We start from the raw sequence: 15,662 nt of genomic DNA, 5'->3' as shown, positions 1-15,662 counted from the left end.
CCGAAACGTCGGCCTTCCTGCTCCTCTGGTGCTGCTTGGCCTGCTGTGTTCATCTGTCATTCCTGTCTCACACTTCACCTTTGCCCAAAAGCCTGGGGCCACTGTACTTTGGCAGTGCAGCAGTCCTGGTTCACGCCTTTCAGCAAGTTCCCTGATTTGGGCCTTTTATTCCCATAGCTACTCAACAAAGCTTGTTATATGGAGCACCATTCCAAATAAATCACATTAATCCCTTTCTTTCCCTTATCCAAAATTAAACATACTGTATGGACCAGACCAAACCCACTCAAAATATGTTAAGAAGATAGCCTAGACCCTAACTCTTTCTTATTTGAAAGTGTAAGGCATTGCATTCCAGATGCAATCTAATTGGTCAAACTACTCAACTTTAAGCAAAATATGCTTTATTTTACAGTACAGTTAAAATACAGACAAGACAAAAATAAGAGTTGGCTTAACTATAACTCCATTGAAATACTTAACAAAATTATATTCCTATATAAACTACTACTAATTAACTGTTCCAATATAGTAACATTCCATAATCGTATCTTTCGCAAAAGTAAATTCAGTAAAATTGATTGTCTCACATGCACTTCTAACAGCAGGAAGAGAGCCCCAGCTTTTAGCTGTAACAGAGAAAGGAATAAGAGCTTCCACATCGAGTTTCAAGACCCCAGCAAATGCTGAAAGCTAAACTAAAAATCTTGGTTCTATAAGAGCTTGACCACACTTATCCAGGCTGTTTCTAATGCTCCAACTTTTAAACCCAAGGCCTCATAAGCTGTTTACTTTATTGGCTTTGAGCAGACCACTCGGTGATTCTGTCTCAACCTTTCTTCATTAAAAAAAGGAAGACATACACGTCTTAAAGCCATAGCATCGTCACACCTTCCCCCTTTAAAAACACGAACCATCAATATACAAAGATGGTCATTTTTAAAAACCTTTGGTCTTACGCTAATAGTACTCTACATTTCCATGACATTGACTCTTAGCGTGTAAACATTCACTACTATGGTCCATTTCAATCAGTTTCTCTCCTGCCACCAAAAACCTCCATCTTCCTTCATCAAATTCACAATAATGCGTCAGCAATTACAGTCTTTCATCTTGCCATGTGTATAATTTTCAAATTGAGTGGCTGCAATAATAAGTTCCATCCAAACAATCTGGAATTTTTATCCTTAAATTATTCCAAAAACTTTAAGGGGTAATGATCAGTATGTACAATTGTCTCAGGCACATTGCTGGCAATATAAACGTTGAAATGTTGCAACACCAACACCAAATCAAAGGTCTCCTTCTCAATTGTGGAATATTTCTGTTGATGATTATTAAATTTTCTGGAACAACACCCAGTAGGTCTTTCGATCTTCTGGTCATCTTTTTGCAAGAGTACAGCACCAACACTCACATCACTCACATCAATAGCCACCGTGAATGGCATTGCATAATTAAGTGTGGCTAACACTGGGGCAGTGTTTAACACAGCTTTCAGGCTGTCTAATACCTCCTCATATTGCTCTGTCCACTCAGATTTTCTGCACTTCTTCAACAAGTCAATCAGTGGAGCAACCACACTACTAAAATTTGGTGTGAACTTTCAGTAAAAACCACTCAACCCCAGAAACTGTACTACTTTCCTCTTTATCACTGGTATGGGAAACTTCCCAATAACGTTTGTTTTCACATCCCATGGGGCCATCTGTCCGTGTCCAATAACATGGCTCAGGAACGTGACTTGGGCTTTGGCAAACTCATTCTTAGCCATGTTTATTAGATGCTCCAAATGTTCCTTCTATGTACGACTAAAAATCACCAGATCATCAATTTACACCACTCAATTGGATAATCTAGAAATTACTTTATTGGTTAGCCTTCAAAATATGAATGGTGCATTTTTCACATCAAATGGCATGATTTTAAACTGGTATAGTCCATTTGGTATCACAAAAGCCAACATTTCCTTCACTCTTTTGAATCAAGGTACCTGCCAGTCGCTGCAACTCACTTCAACTATACTGTCATTCCAGTATGTGTTCAATCTCTTTTTGATCCTGTGCCAACTTTAGAGTGTTAAGTCTGTAAAGATAATGCTTAATTGGAACAGCATTTCCAATATCTACATGAGGCATAATTAGATTAATACTTCCCAGCTTATTGCCACATATCTTCCCATGTGATTGTAATAACTCTTTCAGGTCACTTCAGTTTACCTCTGGAAGGTAACTCAATAATTTATCCCAATTTTTGAGAACTTCCTCATTGTCCAGTTTAATTGGAGGAATGTCCAATTCAGAATCACCTGTCCTTGGTTATCACCCTGCGTTGTAACCAGTAACACATTCTCCTTTAGCTCTCCTTCCCTATCAAAATACCTTTTGAACATATTCACATGACACAATCTGTGCGATTTCTTTCTATCTGGTGTTCTTATTAAATAATTCACCTCACTCAATTTCCTTTCAATTTGATAAGGCCCACTAAACCATACCTTTAAAGGGTCACCAACACTTTATTTCCACTAGTAAAATTACAAAATTTTGATTTCTTGTCTGTTTCCTGTTACATCCAATGCTGTGCTACTTTCTAGCCATCTCACCTGCTCTATTTAATATGTTCCTAAAATTTGACACACATTTGACACATATGTGGTATCTGAACTCTGACTTACCAAATTCTCCTTAATTAATTTCAGTGATCCTCTCACCTCATGCCCAAAAACTAATTCAAATGGACTGAATTTAGTTGATTCATTAAGTGCATCCCTAATTGCAAAAAGTATAAATGGGACTCCTTTACCCCAATCCTCTGAATAGTCATGACTATAAGCCTTCAACATTGTCTTTAAATTTAATGCCACAGTTTTAATGTTCGCTGTGATTTTGGGTGCTATGCAGTGGATTTGAATCATTTTATTCCTAAGCTATCCATAACTTCCTTCAATAACTTTGATGTAAAATTTGACCATTGGTCTGATTTATTTCTGTGGGTAGTCTGTATCTAGTAAAAAAAAAATTGAGTAACTCTTCTACAATCCTTTTAGCTCTGATACTGCATAATGGAATGGTCTTTGGAAATTTCGTAGACACATTGATTATTGTCAACAAAAACTGATTCCCACTTTTTGTTTTAGGTAGGGGTCCTACACAATCAATTAAGAGCCTTGTGAAAGGTTTCGCAAATGCAGGAATGGGGATTAAGGCTGCTGGTTTAATCACTGCCTCAGGTTTTCCAATTACCTGACACTAATGATATGTCTGACAAAATTCGACCATATCACAGGCCAATAAAAATGTTTTTGTATTTTGGCTTGAGCTTTCCTAACTCCCAAATGACCTCCTGCTAGTAATTCATGTGCAAGCCACAACACCTCCTTTCTATAACCCACCAGTATTACAACTCGATGAACTTCTGCCCATTTCTCATCCATCTGAATATGTGATGGTCTCCATTCCCTCATCAAGACATCATTTTTAAAACAGTAACATGCCAGGATACACTCAGATTCTTCTTATGTGTATGCTTTTTGATACACCTTCTTTCATTTTTCCTCATTCTTTTGTAATTTAGCTAATTTCTCTGAACTAAAAATATCCACTTTGTCCTCCATCTGTTCTTGTTTTTTTTTCTCTCTCAACCATTTGATCAAACATAATCTCTGATAATTGTAATTCAATTTTCTTATCTTTATTCTTTGATTTCTCCTCCAGTATCTAATCTACCTGTGGCTTTGTGACCTTGCTACCACACAGTCAGGAAAAATCCCAGGATATACTTCCTGTAATGCCTCAGTTGTCTGATTTTCCACAGGCTTTTCAACCACAGTAGGCATCATTCCCACCTGTGATCCAGGTGTATCATTATCAAACTGTACTTCTGGAAACAAGAATTTCTTTATTACTCCTACCACCTTCACCATTTTTCATCGGACTCTCCAAACCCACTTTATATGATGGAACACTACTCTTCTCGCCATGAATTTCACATACTACCACTTTTCCTGGCAATACTCCTTCTGAGTTACATAATCTCATCATCTCTCACCATCGAAAATTGACTTGCTCCCTTGTGTCTTAAAATGTTAATTTCTTTACCTGATTCTCCCAGTATACATGAGTAAACCTTACCCGCAAAGGCAAATTCTTTAAAGAGATCTGGAACTTTCTTCTCAACCAACCCCTCATCAAGTTATACATTATTTTGCTGCATTTTTTGCTTCAACTATGCTTTCCTTCATCACTTCAGCAAAAATTGACTGCTTATCCTGTTTTCCCACATCCATCTTCCCGGTGAGTTTTCTAAACCACCAACACTGTGACTTCATGTGGCCTACTTTATTACAGTGAAAGCACACAAGCTTTTTTCACTTCTCTTTCCCCTCACGGGTTTCCTTTCTAATCTGTGATAAACTATCTTTACTATCTTCAATGATACGTCCTTTTCCCTTACCACCTGATGATTTCTCTTTTCCCCAATTTCTATCCTTCACAGATTGAAATTGATGTCAGAGCCAAACTTTGAATTATGAAGGGACCTATAATCATCGGAGTTCAGAAAAATTAGAGGCAACCTTACTGAAACACAAGATTCTTCGAAGGCTTGACGGGGTCAATGTGGAAAAGTTGTTTCTGTTTGTGAGACAGTCTAGGACCAGAGGGCATAATCTCAAAATAGGACAGAGATGAGGATGAATTTCTTCTGTGCGAGTGAGTGAATCGGTGTAATTCTTTACTTCAAATGGACTGTACAGGCTGTGTCATTAAGTATACTCAAGGCTGAGAGTAACAGATTTTAATCATTATGGGAATCAACAGTTATGGGGAACAGTCAGAAAAGTGGAATGAGGATTAACAGATCAGTTATGATCTCATTGAGTGGCAAAGCAGTCTCAACGGATAAAGTGGCCATTTCAGCTCCTATGCTTTACGCTCATTTGGACTCATTTCATTTTCCCCATGTGCTGTTTGAAGCAGATCCCATTAACGGGGAATTTGATTTCTATCTGAAAAGGAGCAACGTGCAGGTTTATTGGGAGAGGCATGAGAATAGCATATTTTAAAACGTTCATTTGGAGACCACAAACCCATTGGGCCAAATGGTCTCCTCCTGTGAGGAAACAATTTTGAGATCCTGTGAAAATCTGCCTTGGAGTGGGATAACTGCAGCACCAAGTTGTCCACGGGTATACAGCTTTCCTGTCAATTTGGCTCCTTTTTCTTCAACAATTTCAGAACGTCTATTACAGGTCAATGGCAAATGTTGCCCTCTGCTTGAGGTGGAGGGTGAGGGGAGAGGTGAGTGTGGAGAGTGAGTATTGGAATCATGCTAATTTACAGCCGTTATTAACACTGCTGCAGAGTCCAAATGAAGCTGCGCTGCTTGTGTGACCAGCGTGCAATGTGTTCTGCACTGATTAGTTCATGATGATAATTTAGCACAAGGTCTGTAGGTCAGGAACCAGAGTCACTATACAATAAAATATTATTGTGGTTTTTATTCCTTGACAGTATTTTGAAAGAAATGACAAAATTATAATATATTATCATAACTTGGGAATTTGGATGTTAAAGTTGGGGTAAATTAGATTCTGGTTTCAGTTCCATGAATGTGACTTCCTTGCTTACTAAAGCGATCATTTGGAATAATGAACCAAGGGCATCATTTTCAAGAAAGCTTGCAATTTAAGATAATTGCTTAGATGAGATATCTGAGCAGTTAAAGATGAATGTTTACATGGTTGAGTTTTACGACTGACCCTGAAACAGATGGCCAGAGACCAGAAGCTGTTTTCAGTTGTCAAGTACAATTTAATAACAACAGGAGGGCAGGTTAATATGTAGATATTTCCACACTCTTGAGTTTTAGTTGGAAGAAAATCCCCACGTTGTGAGAACTCACTCCAATCTTCTCCAGGGCAGTTAGGAATGGGAAACAAATGCTAGCCTTTGCACAGCAATGCCCACAACCCATGAATTAACTTTTGAAAATTTGAAAAGAAGTCTAAGCTGTCAGTTCTGAAAAAAAAGATCTAGGCCATCAGAGCTGGGAAAAAGTCAGTTAAGTACAGAATCTTAAAGTTAACATAAAAGTGATACTTCACTGGGATTGAGTATCAATCAAGGATAATAGTGGGAATTAGGCTAATTCTTTGTTTCTGCTGCTTATGCTAAGATCTTTGTAACTTGTATACATAGTCTTGCTTTTTTAGTTTTATGGAACAGACTTGTGTTGTTTTGTTAAAAGAACATTGTTCACAAAAGGCTACCATTCAGTGACTAATCACCATGATCACCAAACTGCAAAAATAAAGCTTACGATTTAGAAAGACAGATTTCACTCCAGGGTTTGACTTGCCGTGAATTACTCACAGCTGGGATTATAACACAAAAGCTAAACCTCAGACAACATACAGAGTGGGAATCTCCTCCACTCTCCCAAATCATGTTCAATTCTTACATGTTTGCACTTATTTACATTACTTGGGTCCTTGTGGTATTACGATCCACCATCAAAATTCCATGCACGTTAGGTACATCTTTTCAATGCAATTAAAATAATAAAAAGGGGAAACTCAACAAACCTAGTTAAAGCAAAAACATCAAAAGCACATAACAAGCTCAATTACAGCATATCAAGTAGGCCATCAAATTGCTGAACATAACATGCAAATCGGTTTGGTTCCATTAAATTAAATGGAAATAAGGGTGCTGAAAACCTATAGTTGGACTCTTCAAACAAAACAACAATGGACTGAAATCTTTGATATACTCAAGTGAAAGGTCCCCAGACTTGCTGGATTTTTGGAGTTGAGTAATTTGCATTTTGTTGACAGGATCTATTTCAGTTTTGGTATTGTAAGAGTGCTGTCTTGGTGGTGGGGGGGTGGGTGCCACTATCATAACGGCCCAGCCAGTAGCAGTAAAATTTGGAAGGGCTTGGGGCTGCGAAATAACTGTCTTCTTCCAGGAAATCTTATTCCAAAATTCAATTGAGATGAAGCATCATAATTTCTGCTGCTAAAGGCATGAGTCCACCCTGAATCTTCCAGTAAGCTCAATGTTTTTCACAAGCTAAGGTGGTTTACATAGCTAGGAATTTTTTTTAAAAAAATTCCTCAACAAATACTCACAGTTAATCATCCATTCCAAGGTTTTTTTGATTCATTTCTGGTAGAAATTACCAAAATCAGGATGATGCATCAGAGAATGAAGGAACCACTCTGAACAAACAGGCATCCATGAGCAACTAAAATATGATTCAGTTATATTAAAATATATGTTCCATATAAAGGTTTCTTCTGAATGGAATTAAACAAGGATTTCAGATTTCTTGCATTCCACCACCATCCTCTCCGACCTCATATCCCCACTGACAATTAAATGAGCTTACTTTTGAAAGCAGTATTCATCACTTCAATCTGGTTCCTAAGAATATTGAATTTTTTTAATAAAACATTTAAATAATTATTTGACAATTAGACACTTTAATTATATAACAATTTGGAACCCATGTTTCGTTGAACTGAAAATTACACTGAAACCAAGAATGGGTTAAGTCGTCCTATCTTCTGAAACTGAAGTTGAAAAGAAAAATCAATTTTCTTGACATTAATTTCCTCCTCTCTTTTCCAGAACATAATAATTCAGGCCCAAGTCTAATTCCATGGGCAGATGTAGCACTTTGTACTGCCACTCAATCATTGCACACTGCTTCTAACCACTGGCTGCAATGCCATCTCTCTCTCTCATGTCTCCTAGATACAGCCAGCGTCCCCATGACCTCTTGTGGAGAAATGCCCAACTCCCTTAGAAGTGGCCTCCTGGACGTTTATGGAAGCATCAGCAAGGCTGCCTCCTGCATCCCCCCACAAGCTCAGATATGGTCACCTTGGGGGAAAAGTAGTCAGAGGCCTGTCAGAGACCAGGATCTGTGCAGCCTCAGACAGGAGAGGATCCTGTGGTGCCAGCAATCAGGGACTTCTTCACATACACAGGGCAGAGAGGTATACAGGCTCTACTGGCCCTCATTGCTTGGAAGCAGCATCAGTGCAGCAAATCCTATATCCTCCAAGGACAGATTGGCGGCTGCCATAGAAAGCAAGACCCAGCACACTTAGGGGCTGTTGAAGATGCACACTAAATCTGCACTCCATTGCTTCACCCATTGGTCCTCAGGACTGAAGATACGGCAGCGCAGGCACTGGGGAGCCTTGACACCACTCCTGATGCGCCCTCTCATAAGATGACAGGGTGGTGCCAAGAGGCACCCATCTGGAGGAGAAACCACACATACAGACCCCTGTGCACTTTCCACTCAGGATCCTACAGAGGTAGCTGAGCCCTCCACCTTCACTCTGTCTGCTTTCCTCTGACCCTTGGATGTTCAAGCCAAAAAGGGTCAACTCCCCTCAGCATGTGTGTCCTGTCTATGCACAAGTGCCCCCAGGGTCACCCGAGCAATCTTCCAGGACCTAGAGCCTCACCAAAGCTGCCTTCACCCAGCTACAGAGCCAGGGAATATGCTAATAGACTAAGGGAGAGGAAGAAGAAAACTTATTGAGGACAATTTGGTGGCACGGTTGACAATGGCTTTGACATGACTCTCAGTTTACATATAAATAGTTGTCCTTCAATCTTACGTGTGGTTACTTGTTCATCTCTCTGTGTAGCCGCTAAATGCACTGTCACACTATCCGGCATTGCTCCATGGTCATAGACAAGGCTCAAAAGATGGAGGACTGCACTGGAGCCCACTGTACCATCTGAAAGCAGGGAAACAATGTGTACACATGGCATTAGGTTATGCTGGCCCTCCTTGACAACATCACTAATATTGGGCTTCCTCTATGTACCGTCAATGAGATGACCAGTAGTATCAGGGAGGTACAATACATAGAAAGGGTTAATGCTGTAGGACATCCAGGGAGTAGGTTGCCCTCCATGCCTGTGAACTGCATATTACATGGGCCTACGATCAATGTGGTTTCCCTTTAAAAGCCCTACAATCAGTGATTGCTACAGGCCCTTCCCTCACAGGTCAGATCACTGACCCCACCCATTCCAAGTCTTGTCGGAACCATTTTCTTCCCCATTGCACACTTTCAATCTGCATCTCAATGGAAGGTGACGATGAGCACTCCTCCGCCATTGGCTTCCACACTCAACTTGAATGTGTTGGTAAAACCTCAACATATCCACAGCTACCTCCAAGTAGCCCAACCCATTAACAGCATAGACATCACACTTCCGAGGTCCCCACCAACCAGTCTACATTCTCTTCACCACCATGTGATAACCATGGCCATGAGTGATACACTGTGCCTTCTCCCCCCCACTTCCTTCCTAGCCATGCTTTACCATGACCCTCCTCTTGTAGATCCTGCAGTCTACCTTCACAATTTCACTGGGCCCTTCCTCAGAATCTGAAGGCCCCAGAGTGACAGGATACCTGACTGCAGCTAATCCACTGGTCTGGTACAGAAGGCTGCTCTTGGCTTACTGCCTCAGGACCCTCTGACTGTCCATAGACTTTAGTGAGGACTATTTCCCTACACTTTGAAACATGGATGTTGACTTCCTTCATATGCAGTGTGTTTGCTGAATAAGCTGCTGGTAAATGGTGCAGGTGAGAGATTAATGTAGCACTCTATGCTACGGCAAAATGGGCACTCCTCCACCCTGACTCAGGACCGCTAAGCAGCGAGGCAAGCTGCCCCATCATGTGACTTTGCTAAGTGGTAAGGAAAGACAACGTTGTGGGCATGCAGGCAGGCGCTAAGTGAGTGAACACAAAGAGTGCGAGCAAGCAGCCCTGAAATGCAGCCTCGTACAGTCCATGAGCTAGATGCCTGTTCACCAAGCAGACCCAAAAACAGCCTGAAAATTGCTAGATGCTGGTGCAAGTCTGTGCTTCCAGAATGCATTACTAATGCATCAGAGAGGTGCCAGGGTGGTCATGAGGGGTTGCCAGATGCTGCGTGCCATTCACCTGGAGCTTGTGAATTGTGCCTTGGACTGAGGTTTGGTCATGGCCACCATTCGAGGCCGATCGGAACAAATAACAGGCTGAATCCTACAGGTACATGCTCTTTTTCCTTGTCGAGTTTTCTGAGCATCTAGCTTATTTGGCAAATTTGGCAAGATAGGAGGCTGAAGTCTTGTCACGTTGCTATGTGAGAGTCTCACCATGTCACTTATGAAAAGCATAAAAAATAGTGCGAGTTGCTCCCAAAGTCAGGATAGGTCATCCAATTCTGTTACACATCTTGCCATAGCCCACATTCGGAGACCCCTACAAGATTTTGCCCTATATGTCCACTTTCACACTAGGTGCCTCCTCTCAGACAGTCACAAATTGTATTTGCTAGAGTTTTTAATATTGTACTCAAAGACTGACTTTTCCACATTTTACAGAGAAGTTGTAGCAACAACATATGATACTAACAGCCACATCAGAACACAGTTTCACAGTATAATTTCAGATCTGATAATAAGCACCTCTGTATAACTACAAATACTGCCGTGTTATCTTTAATTCTTGGATTCTTGCCTACCTACTCTCCAATAATTGTACCAAAATATTACCACAGATCCCATGACCATCAAACCAACCACTTCAGTTAAAAGCAGATTGTGTCCATACAGTTCAATCAAAAAGACAGATATGGCGAAATGCCACATGCCACATGGTCACCCTGAAAGATAAAACAAGTGAAGTTCTGAACAATAACATCTGTGACAGTACTAACAAAAACCACAAAAAAGTGCAGCACATACTTAAAGGAGCAGTATGACTTCATTATCTTGTTGGCAATGAATTTGTAATTTTGTGATTCTAAGATGAGTCATTTACAAGAAAAGAAAAGTTAGATTAGTTCCAGATCTTGAATCCTGCAATCTTGCCAGGACTGTTTTCTCAACTGTAGTTGGGAAAAGAATATTGCACTTCAAGTATTATGATTTAAATTATTCTTAATAATCAGTGGTAGAAAAGCTTGGCAGTACATTTAAAATGCCCTGTCTGACTTGCCTGCCAACTTCCTGCTAGTGTTGTGTTAAATCAGTTTCAACTTGCTCTTTTGAGCAGGTTACAAACACAGACATATGAGGCTGGCAGTGTTTCTTAGTTATGGGAACAGGGTCTGAGGACATAGATCAGTTTGAGAACCAAACAGATTAACTGACTTCAGATGGGTAGTTTGCCTCTGTACATGGTTCTGTTTAAATGAGGAAGCACTGCACCACTGGATTCAGGGTTAATGGTACCCTGTGCTCTGTATAAGTGAATGTTGTCACTTTTCATCAAGAGGTTTAAAAATAATATAAAATGTGGTGGTATCTGGAGCAACCAAGGTACATTACAGAATGGTAAAAGCTTCAAACATTTTCCACAATCACACAGTTGCCTTTTTGAATAAAGCTCAGTAGCTTAGGTCAGAGTTTGACATTGTACATTAGAGAAACTTCAACACCAATAGTATACCATGGGCTGGATTTTCAATCTGGGAAGCCAATGCCTGGCTCATTGTTGGTTCTAAACCCAGTGCTGAATGTCAGTGATGCAAGGTGACCCTAACTCTGTCAGATTTCTGAGACTGTTCCACAATTCAGCCTTTCGGCCTACATCTCTGATAAGGCCTCTCCAGAATGCAATTTGTCCCAGTTTCTTTAGCTGAAGTCTTTTTGTCTGTGCAAGGGTTGGCTGTGACAGGTTGACGACCTGGGCTGTCCAGTGGGTCGTGGGAGTGTTAGTAGAGAGGGATGTAGGATTGGAATTGGGTAGATGGAAAAGAGGGATTGGGAAAGGAAGAAATAGGAAATGTGGGGGTGTTGGAAGTTGGATTAGGAGGGGACTGTCTCCTGGCACCCTCAAACAAGGCACTCTCCCAACTGCCCACGTCAGGTAAATCCATTGGGCTTCTCACGTAACTCTCCTTGTTATAAGTAATTTAGAATCATTGAATAGAATCATAGAATCCCCATAGTGTGGAAGCAAGCCATTCAGTCCATTGAGTCCGATGAGCATCCCACATAGACCCACCCCACCACCCTATCCCTGTAACCCTGCATTTCCCATGGCTAACCCACATTGCCTGCACATCGCTGGATGCCATGGGCAATTTAGCATGGCCAATCCACCTAACCTGCATATCTTTGGACTGTGGGAGGAAACCGGAGCACCCGGAGGAAACCCACGCAGACACGGGGAGAATGTGCAAACTCCACACAGACAGTTGCCTGAGGGTGGAATCAAACCCGGACCCTGGCACTGTGAGCCACTTTGCTGTCCTAATTATCAACGGGGTGTCAATATGAAAAAGTGGACATGCTTTCTGTGCCTGCTACTCCCTGTAAAATTTCAGGCAGGTCTGAGGCAAACAATGGAAAGGCACAGCTGAATTTTACAAGTCCCCAATCAAAGCCACCAGTGGAGAGTGTACAACCAAACCTTGAGGTACTTGATATATTTTGCTCAAATGATGACAATTTTGTGTCACTGCACAAGTGCCCCACTGTCACAAGCCATTTCTCTCCATACTTTACACCTGCAGCAATCTATAAATAATCAATGGTACCTTGCCACGCTCCTTGCAGCTATGAGTTAACATGCCCAGACCCTTTGGCCTGCCCATTCTCCTTTAAAAATGTGAATCTCCCCCCTTCCCAGCTTATTAATAAGCTCTTTAACAAGCTCAAGAGCAAGAAAGTCCCAACAAAAGCCAAAAGAAAGCAGCATTTCATTTACATATAAGCACCTTATAGCCTTAGCACTTAGCATTGAGCTCAAAAACTTTACACTATAAACTCTGTCCTACATTTTGATTAACCTATTGCCCTATTATCTTGTTTGCATGGGTTTGATTTCAGGAGAGCTGACCTATTTTCCACCATTAACACCTACCACTAACACCTACTGTTCATCTATACATCTCTACTATATTTGCAAAGTTGTTGGAAAACAGAGGTAACGTTTCGGGTCTGCAAACTCCACACAGACTCACAGACTGAGTTCTGAGGAAGGGTCACCAGACCCGAAACGTTAACTCTGTTTTTTCCTTCACAGATGCTGCCAGACCTGCTGAGTTTTTCCAGCAACTTTTTGTTCCTGATTTACAGCATCCACAGTTCTTTCATTTTTTTATCTACTATATTTGCCTCCTAATCTGGGGCATCTTTATGACATCTTCCACTTGCTCCTCCCACCTCCCTTTATCAACAGCACAAAAGTCCTCCTTCTTCCAGCTCCATTCAATTCCGAAGTCATGTGGACTCAAAACGTTAACTGAAACTTTCTCTCTCCACAGATATTGCCAGACCTGCTGAGTTCCTCTAGTATTTTGCTCTTCTTAACAGCAATTTAATTGAAACCCTGTGAATTTCCCAGCTCCCCCATCCCCACCGTCTGTAAATGACAAAGTCTGAGGTGTGACAAGACTGACTGGCCACCTTGAGGAACATTGTTCCTGCACCCAACCTTGATCCCGGTACCAGCTGAAAATCCAGAGCCACGTCTGTTGTGTTTTTAGTGGTCAAACATAAATGTACATTTCACAATGTTAGTAATGTTTCACATACCCACAATGACAGTGCACCACTGACATAAATTGGATACCCCAAGGCTTGAATAAAATTCAATAGTGGTGGTGAGGGGGGTGCGGTTGTTGTTGGTGGAAGAATCAAGTCTTAAAGTGAAGAAAGACAATTAGTTAATGGAGATTTCAGATTCTCAAAGTTCATCAAACTAATCATCTTCATTTGGCCGATTTTCACTCGATTACTTGCAGGAATATTTGTGAAAACTACTCACCAAAAAGCCTTCTTCGGAAATATTTCTCCTCCCTCCATCCATGTGTCTTCTCACTCAACGTGGACCATTTTTGCAGTTTGGCATTTTGCATTGTAGCATCAGAAATCGTGCTGTAATGCTGTGATAACCAAGTCTGAGAGCTGGATGATCCGCAACAAAATAACCAGATTGGTGGCAGCGGCAGGCACAGCACCTCCGAGTGATTGGAGGCAGCGGCGGCGAGGACATCCTCCTGGCATTCAGGGCCAGCAGCAGCAGCAAAACTCCTCCAACAGTCGGAGAACGGTGAAGGACTCTTTAAGATGGCGGATTGTGGCAATAGTTGAAGCTTTTCACTGTATTTTACTGTATTATTCACTGTAAAATGCAAGTGACAATAAATCATTCAAGTTCAAATTAATGTCTGTCAATTAAGTTAATGTGCAAGCTAGGTGAAATAAAAACCTTAATTTAGATATGCCAACCCCAACAGCTCAGCAACGGAGAGGAAACAGACTTCCAACAGGTCAGACTAGAAACTTATTTTTCATTTAATTTATTTTCTAATCAATTTGTCAGAGATGTTATTACACTAGAACAGGTGAGATTTGAACTTAGGCCTCCTGGTCCAAGGGTGGGGACATTATCACTGCACCACAAGCAGGCTTCTTAAGAAAGACTTAATGTGGTGGTAAACATGGCAGCCAGACCCATTTACTTGAAGGAAGGACCCTGTTTCAGTGACCTGCCAATTAGGTCAGAGGAGTTGAAATGGGATTCCTGGCCTCCACTTGCAGCAAGTCAATTAGGTTCATTATTGAGCCACTGAATACCCAAGCCCATCATAACGTAATGTTGGCTCGGGGTTTAAATTGGCAAGACATGGCAATCCCGCTCCATCAAAAGCCCTGCAGAAAGTCCTTGTCAATTTTGCCAATGACCTCCCGATAAGCAGAGTCATTAGAGATCAGGCACTCTGTATCGGATACATAAGAGCCACAGAAAGCCAATCCTCTTTCTCACTCTTCCTCATGCCTGTGACTCCCACCCCCCTCACAAGAGTCACCTGTCTTTGTTCCCCTTTGATGTATGATCCTGGGTCAAATTGAGCAAGTCATTGCAATGTAAGGATTGGTTAATAGCATTGTTGATGACCCCTTCCATCAGTTTGCTGAATTGAGTGGAGACTAACAGACTGGTAATTGGCTGGATTGATTTGCCCTTTTTGTGAACAGGACATACCTGGAAAATGTTCCACATTTGCGGACAAATGCCACTGCTGTAGTTATACCAGGATAATTTTAGCTAGGGCAGCACAAGTCTCCTATACTATAGCCAAGATGTTGTCAGCCCCATATCTTTTGCTGTGTCCACTGTATTCCACTGTTCTTGGATATTGCCGGTCAAAACAAAATTGTCTGAAAGTGGACATCTGTGAAGCTGGGGAGCTTAGGAGGAGGCTGAGATGGATTGTCTTCTTGGCACATTAGGTTTGTGTTGGTAATAGTCCCATACAGCATGGAGAGTATTCTCAGCATGAAAAGGACTGTATAGTGATTACTCCTACCGACACTGTTATAGAAAGCTACATCTTCATCATGTAAAATTGGTTAGAAGGAGGTCATACAGGTTATTTTCCTCATGTTTGCTCTCCTGCCACCTGTCACTGTCCCAAACATGTCTCTCAGCAATCAGCTTTGCTCAACAGCCGTGCCAGCAAGCGACTTGTCATGAGGAATGTTTAAGTACTCCACCCCAAGTATATTCAGTTCCCTTGCTACCCTCAATGCATTTTCCAAGGCACGTCCAACATGGAGTTGTACTGATTCAGCAGTTTTCAGAGGATAGTATGTGGCAGTCGGATTTCCTTG

General features: G+C 41.3%; 1 pseudogene; it reads right to left on the bottom strand.

Annotated features, from left to right (window-relative positions):
• LOC109925368 overlaps window positions 1-15,051 on the bottom strand; it is a 30,808-nt pseudogene extending 15,757 nt beyond the window's left edge.
• Between the last annotated feature and the right edge of the window lie 611 nt (window positions 15,052-15,662).

This window comes from Rhincodon typus, chromosome 2, assembly GCF_021869965.1.
Source record: "Rhincodon typus isolate 14 chromosome 2, sRhiTyp1.1, whole genome shotgun sequence".
Classification (NCBI taxonomy): Eukaryota; Metazoa; Chordata; class Chondrichthyes; order Orectolobiformes; family Rhincodontidae; genus Rhincodon; species Rhincodon typus.
The sequence above is the reverse complement of the archived record's forward strand: the minus strand, read 5'-3'. Positions and strand labels throughout refer to the sequence as shown.